The sequence below is a fragment of the Marmota monax genome, unplaced genomic scaffold (genome assembly GCF_021218885.2).
Source record: "Marmota monax isolate L192 unplaced genomic scaffold, Marmota_monax_Labrador192_F-V1.1 WCK01_AAM20220418_F8-fsc00036, whole genome shotgun sequence".
NCBI lineage: Eukaryota > Metazoa > Chordata > Mammalia > Rodentia > Sciuridae > Marmota > Marmota monax.
The window spans coordinates 2,975,735-2,983,734 of NW_026694491.1; the positions used below are offsets into that span (position 1 = coordinate 2,975,735).

Genomic DNA, 8,000 nt, shown 5'->3' on the forward strand with positions numbered 1-8,000 from the left:
CCTAAAACTTGTCAGAAGGACGATCTTGTCATTGTTGTCACCTCCAGTGCCCCCTCTCTCACCATCGTGGAAATTGGCTCCACTATGTTTATAGCTCTGTGCCTCAGTGACAGCGGTGACACTCATCTGCCTGCATAGAACCTATGAGGGGGAAATGAGAGAGGGAGGGAGAGAGAAAGAGAATAAGACAGAGGGAGGAAGCGTGTGTGTGTGTGTGTGTGTGTGTGTGTGTGTGTGAAAGAGAGAAAGAGAAAGAGACTAAGAGAGCCAGAGAGACTGCTGACTTGAGACTAAGAAGCTAAAACCTCCGGCCAAGTCAAGCCTGAACAAAATGATCAAGCTCTGTCCTTCATCAAGAGAGTAGACAGATATATATATATATTTTTTTCTCGTCCACTGAAAAGTGGGACTGTCATTGGGGATTCTCACCAGGAAAGCGGAGACAGAGGCAGACCTTCTCCAGAATGCCAGTGCTGCCCAGCAGTCCGTGCAGAATACAGGTACCTATTGTTCCAGAGACAGATATGTAGCCAGCCAGTCAGACTCTGACAGATCTCAGCAAGCCAGTGAGCCTGCCTTCATTTTAACTCCTTCTTTACTAGTGCTTTTTGGTGAGATGCGAAGGTCTTCTCATCACCCATGAGAGATAAATGGGGATGATACAGATGAACTCACTGCAGAAACTAATCCTTTATCTTTTCAAAGGGGGGGGGGGCTATTTTTGCTACTACTACTGAAATGTTGAATTTGATGCAAGTGTCTTATTTTTTTTTTGGGGGGGTGGAGAAATGAAGCATTAGATTGCATGGGCAAGACTTAGCAAGTAAAAGAAAGCTTTGACATCCAAGATGAACAGTACAGCCAATTTAAAAAGGAAGAGAGTAATCGGGGTTATTTAAAACACCCTGAGTGTAAATACATATATTGTAAAACAGATAGGGGGATACTTAAGCCAAAGAGGTTCCAGCCTTTCGCATAGGGGTGTGGCACATTGAAAACATTCTGCATAAAAAGCCACCCCAGCGGACCTGTGTCCCCTAGGTCTGAAGTCCTTTTGGTCCACTTTTTTTCTAGACTTCACTGTTTTCTCAAACACCCCCAAAACAACTCCCATCTCCAATGCTACATCAATTTTAAATCATGCAAAATAAAGGAAGCTCAGAGAAAAATAACTTATTCTATCTTCTCCCTGTTGGATCCCAAGATCCAGGAATACATCTCATTCTTTCAATTCCTAGACCTTCATAAATGACGGTGGGTTTCTAACTTTCATTTTTGTGTATTAATTGAATAATTTTCTTTTAAGGAGTGGAAGGAGACAAAGTGCCTTGCATTTGAGTACTTAACAATAACATAACAAAAAGAAAAGTGGCTTGTCATTGGGTTAAGACAAGAAGTGGACCTGTCCTCACCCCCAGACACTTAATATATGAGCACTTTGGTTTTTTTTTTTTTTTTTCCTGGAATGAACTCCCATCCTCATTAATTTTTACCATCACTCAAGACACATTGTGTATAATCAAATATAGTAGGTGTGCTGTATGGTGTAGAAAATGGTTATGAAATTCCTTCATAAGATCCACAGTCAGGCATCACTTTACAAAGCCAGAGGGTAAATATTCCATGCAATGGGGGAGGCTTAGCCATGCATGGCTGTTAATGCTAATGAGACATGTAGAACATATCTGTGCACTGCCGAACAGCTTTCCCCAAGTATCTAGGTTTTGCTTTATTTATTTTTAAAAGCAAACTAATAAGAGATCGCATTGTGGTGCTTCAAAACTCCATTTAAGAAAAAACAAAAAACCGAGAAAATACAGGAACTTCCTTTCATACTGTCTGTTGTCCTAAATCCCAGCATTTCGAAACCATTTCAAGTCGTGCTAATTTAACTAGGACACTAAGCAATTAATATAGGCTTTAGAAACTCTTTCAGAAGTTAAAATTGCTTGACTTGGTGACATCTGAAACGGTTGCCTTGTGGTTTGTAGTCCGGGAGAGTTGTTATTATGTTCAAAATGTCAAATGACTTTTACCTGAACAAGGAAAAAAGTATGGATGGATTTTTACTAAATTCATCTTAATCTATAAGTCAGGAACAAGAGAATCTTGCAGTCTGTTTCTTTTATGTGCATAAACTGTTTTTTCCCCTGCAAAGGCCACCCATTTTAAAGAACATGCATATTTTTGTGAAGTTCAAGGGACAACTTCATTTATTATGACCATCTTAACAGCAAAACAGCAGAGGCCCATGCAATGAAAGAAAGGAGGATAAATTATAGGAACACACATTGAACAGAGCCAGATCACAGGAGAAGTGACAGCTTCCCAGCTTCCGTGCATAGTTCCCGTGACTGCCTTTAAGGCTGCAGTTTAAAGGGGGCTTGTAAACTCTCACTCCTGAGCATGTGATAAGACTTAGGTGTAAGTACATTTAATTAGAGCATTACCCAGGCCCCATCCAGATATTGTTATCTTTTGTGGTTTTTTTTTTTTCTTTTTCTTTTGATCTTTCTTTTCCACTTCTGTTGTCTTCAGAAAACCAAGTTTGGTGTGCCAAACAGATTTTAAATATTCGGCTCTTAGCATGTTTGAATAGATCTCACAGTAGGGGGCCATTATTTTCTGGAGGCATTTGCAGAGGGTTATCAGCGTTAATGAGAGTCATGTGCACATGCAAATCAAAACAGATACGCCATGGAGAATGTGGACGTGTGTCTCTCTGTGTATAAATGGATAGCTGTATTGTGCAATGCACACACTTTTGTATGCTTCAGGAGTAGGAAAAAAGATCTTTTTTTTTTCCATAATAGGGACCTTCATGAAGTCTCTGTCTCTGTCCCTAGAACACCCCTGAGGTATATACCACATAGCTCTAAGTTCAAAATTCATACGTCAGTCCCCAATTTGCCATGATTCATGTCAAGCAAAACTCCAACATGAAGTGTCCACCATTTCTTTAAAGAAAAAAGTAAATATCCTGTCCCATGTGCTGGGTCTCTAAGACCTATATAGAGGAGAGTTAGGGGTACCACTCATTCATAGTAGCAAGGGGCAGACTCGTTGCTCTAAGGGTCTTAATCTCTTTTTGGCCACATAGCTTGATCTGAGAAACCTCAAGTTAGGTTTCCCAGAAGAGGTGTGAAATAAAACCAGAATCCCTTCTTTATCTTACAGAATATTCCAGTTCTTTTGATTTGCCCCCAGGACATGCTGGGGACACACTTAGTTATTCATTCACACAAGGAACCTCACACTGGTATAACTTCTAAAAGACGCTCTGGGAATATTGAAAGTAACCCAACTTCAGCAAAGTTAAAAATAGTTTCTCCACCAAATTAAACATTATCTAAGTTCTTGACACAGTTATTAAATATATAGAAGATCACCTCTGTGCATAATCTACAAATGGCTTCAATTACATATTAAAATTATAATTAAAATCTTCATCTTTTCTCCATTAACCAATTTGAGATTAGAGAGTATATTCTGGTTTGGAGTGAAAGTTCGTGAGGAAACAAGATTTTTGATGGTGGCAAGTTGGAAATTCATGGCAAAATTACAAAATATTTCTAACAGAAAAGAATGCAAAACTATGAACAACTTCTGAGACCCTCTTTAGTCCATGTGAGTATTAAATACCATAAAGATATTTCCTGGTGACTTCTGCTCCACAGAACCTCACCTTCTTGAGAGAGAGACGGAAAAGCTAAAACTTCTGCAGGGTGCCAGAGGACAGTATTTGATAACATTCAAAATTAAAATCTTAAACAAATCTGATCATACAATTCGGCTGATTAGAAAACACATTATGAAATATAAACTAAGGCTTTCCAATAGTTAAAGTTCAGAGAACAGTAAATATTAGTTAGTTTTCCATTTAATTCATAACTAAGTGAAAGTATGATTTCTGACTGTGCTGTTTTGAAAAGTCATGGATAATTTAATGCGAAGTATTAGGAGGTACTTCACACCATCCAACTCCTGCAGTATTTCTAATAGAGGAAAAGCACACATTTTCCCTAATAATCCTCTCTACAACATAATCATATATATTTTATAGTCTATCAAGTTCAAATTCCTGACATTTAGTTTAAATTAGATAACAATTCGGTTTTAGAAAAGCTCAATGAAATATTTTACTCATCAATTAGTAAGCAATAAGATATTTTGAAGTAATGGTGGAGCCTTTTACCTTCTTTATTCTACAATAGCTGCTGGAAGTCAACTCTGAGAATATACAGAGAACAGAAAGTTAATATTTGAAGGTAACAAAGAGAAAGTATTTGCATTGTTGTATGTGTAAATGAAACAACATGTTTTCCCCAAGTTTCTATAAATGCTCTCATAAATAGTCTCAGACTTAAGGCACAATGAAAAAAAAAAAAAAAGAAACATGTAGCTGATTGATGAGAGTTGATATTCCACACAAAGGCATTTCAAAGAAGTGAGGAAACTCCCAGAAGGGGATTAGGCAGAAAACATTGGTAAAGATTTTACTACGTTTACCTTGTACAGCCTTTTTACAAATAAATCATGGAATATTCTAGAACATTAATATTTCCTCCAAGAGCTGCAATTCTAAAATGTTTTCTGCATTGACATGTATTATTCTGCATCCTATTCTTTGAGTGAAACAGGACCTACCTGGTTTCTCCACCAGTTGTTCCCAGAGCTTTGCAGAGATTGGCAGAATGTTCTGCTACCTGCAAAGCTGCAGGGAAAGTGCTCCTCTCCCATCTATTGGTCATGTGAGGTCTTCCCCACCCAAAAGTTTTGGTAAAAGTCAGGATAAAGCATGATTTATTAATTTGGCAAAGCCATTACAATCTTGCACTAAATTGCTATTGGCCCTTTCCCTAGCTACTGCTGTTTAAGGAACTCTTTAAAAACCAATTTAATTTTCTTCCACCCAGTCAAGTTTTCTCCACAGATAATTGGCTTTCATTATATGCACAAGAAGCATCAGTGAAGTCAGTATGTATGAGGCATTTAAATATTTTCAAATAAAAGTATGCCTGTATTTATGTTTGGGTGCCCAAACACACACTTGCATTTGATTCCATGGAACTGATCATTAACGTTCTTTAATGTAAGAGAAAGCACTGTGGAAACTGTAAAGCTTATGCAAGCAGCTGAGTTCATCATTAGTAGTAGAAGTTCAATAAACCCAGTACTGCAGATGTTATATTCTTCTCTTTCAAGCAAGTTCCTTGCACAACAGCAAGTGCCCCTTGACAACTCATGCTCAGTTCTTGTGTTTTTATTACTTTGGTTTCATTTTCTGATTTTTTTCTTAAGTATCATTTACACAATATCCCCTTTAGGATTTAGAACTTAATACATTATTGTCATCAGTGATATGATTGAGATGCCAGTACAGAACTGCTAATTGTTCATAAGTACCTTGAAACATTAGATTTTCAATGTTTATAATTGTCCGAATTCAGCATGACAATATGAAATCAATTACCATGCACATCAGTTTTTGACATTTCAATGCATTACAACAATAGTAAAGTTGCCACCAACTTTCTTTCTTAAAAAAAGAAGCCAGTTTCTATTTCCTTAAAAACTAACTAATGAAATAATATTTGATTGTAAACATTAGAGAAAGCAGCAGAGTAGCACATGCTATGTTGAAATGGGTCTACTTACTTAATTATTCATCTTTCTCTAGAATCGATTCTTGAAGTTGAAGCATTTCACATTTGAGAACTTTTCAGGGTCCTCTTTATCCCCTAGTCTCCCTTTCCCTGGTGAACTGTTATTAAATAAAAAGAGTCCTATTTAAATAACAGTATTATAAAAGTCACTTAACTTCTGAGAACTGACATTCTGAAACGCCTTCTTCACACAGGTGCCTGTTGCTGTCTGGTGTCAGATGAGATTCTCCAGAGCTGAGCAGTCACAATCTCCTTTGTTATTTTCCTTCCCAGGATCCAAGGTGGTAAAGTGGGAACAGGTTCTCCTGGGTATTGACTTGCTTTATGATTGAAAAGAGAGAGAGTGTGTTTTTTTTTTTTTTCAATGCAAGATCAAAGATAGACATGTCATGGGACGAACTGCAGTTTCTACGTTGAATTTGGATCTGAGACTTGCTGTATTTTTCAATGAAGAACAAACCAAAAGAAAACACAGAGCAGAACAACTAACTGTATGCTTGACTCCATCAAGTCACTGTGAATCAAAAGAGAAACACAAGCAAATGAGAAAAGAAAGAAAACATTCTGAGCAAGTTAGTTTCTTCTCTCAGTCCCACAGCATCACCTAAACTCCCAGACCTCCCTGCAGACCAGGGTGGGTCTTCCTCCTGTTGAATAGTAAACCGCTGCTGAGCACACAGCACTTAATGAAGCTGAGGTCAGGCTGCATCGAGTTGGCATTTGCAGTGATAACAAATCAGAAATGATAGCATCACAGAGATTTATGAATTTTTTACCCCTGTAGTCACAAACATCAGACGTTTACTTTATAAAGAGAGCTTTTAGATCCTTCCTGCAGTTTCCATAGTGATTTCATTTTTTCCCTTTTATCACAGATTGGCTGAAGTGCTGCTACCCTTTGTGCGTTAAAAGGCTTGTGCTACCAACTGTCGATATAAAAGGTAGCTGAGGCAGAGAGACGCAATATATACTGCCAAAAATAATTGAAACAGAGACACGTTGGTGAAAGGTTCCAGAAGGAAAAAAAAAAAAAATTCCTGAATCAATGTGATAGTACAGGAGAAAAATAATTTTGCCTGAATTCTCATAATTACTTTGAGTTAAATGTAGTTATATTTTACGTGGTGTACCATACTTATATTAAAACACTCATCATACAAAACATAATCCTTTCATAAAAGGCTTTAATATAGCTTACACTGTTCCAAGTGTCTGGGCTTGTTAAACATAAAAGTTCATTATGAAAACATTTTCACTTCAGTTACTTTAGTTTCAGCTCCAATGTTTATTTCCAGTACTTATTCTTCTCTTTAATATCTCATTTTACTCAATTTTATTTTTTTTCTAATAAAAAAAAACCTTATCTGAATTTTCAAGTTAATTCAGACTACCCACAGGAAAACAGCAAAAACCTGTAGAAGAAATTCACACATTCTCCCTAACACTTAATAAAGTGAGGACTCTATTCTTAATATAGTTCTACCTTGCTTTATATAGTTCTTTTCTCTATTAAAATGGAATCTTTAAATGAATTTTAAGTGTTATACTGACTTTTCTTTCAACTCTCATAGTATTGTACCTGAATAATCCTAGTCACAGGTTGCTATAATCCTAAGAGAAATGTCTGCTCTCTAACTACTTATTAAATATATTGAATTCTTGTCACGACACTGGAGATGTATGACAAATAAACTTTCAGCTCCAAATATACTTTTTTTGAGACCATGAGAAAAGGGAAATCATTGGCAATTGTAACTACAGTTCATGTTTTATTTCTACCTGCTAAGCAATTGATATGATAATAAATATAAAAATAATTACCATTTTAGTAAAAAAGAAACATATCTATGAAAGTTGTAAAGATACAATATATTCTTATATATTTCAGATTAAAATCTTGCAATTTCTATAAAGATACAGGGATCTATGAGCTCTGCCATATGGTTATTACAAACTATATTTCATTTCATATCATACTTTTCTTAAAATTTCCAAACAAGTAGCCTAAATCAGGTAGCTAATTTCTGAATTTTTACTCAGTGTTAATCAAATTATGCACCATGGTAAGATTTTCTTTCTTCTTCTCATTCTATTTTTATCTGGGAAAATAAGCTATAAAATAGATTTTTTAAAGAAAAGATATGGTTTGGCATATATGATGAGAATTCCAAAAGATGGTGGGACAGGGAGATGTGGCAGAAGGACATTATTTTAGTAAAGTTCTTTGAGGGTCAAGATGTAGGGATTTTTTTAAATAACTTGGTCAATGGTATGGTTAAATATATATATATATATTTATTTAAATAAAATTAAATAAAATTAAATATATATGTA

The 8,000-nt window shown here is 36.0% G+C and overlaps 1 long non-coding RNA gene across 6 annotated transcripts in view; it reads right to left on the bottom strand.

The window, feature by feature from the left end:
- Positions 1–555, bottom strand: part of LOC131423237 (uncharacterized) — a 94,310-nt gene extending 93,755 nt beyond the window's left edge. For all 6 annotated transcript variants that reach the window (XR_009224435.1, XR_009224441.1, XR_009224438.1 and 3 more), the window contains exons 1-2: positions 430–555; positions 2–141 (exon numbers count right to left, since the gene is read on the bottom strand). This is a non-coding gene — a long non-coding RNA (uncharacterized LOC131423237). The remainder of the gene's footprint in view (position 1; positions 142–429) is intronic.
- Between the last annotated feature and the right edge of the window lie 7,445 nt (positions 556–8,000).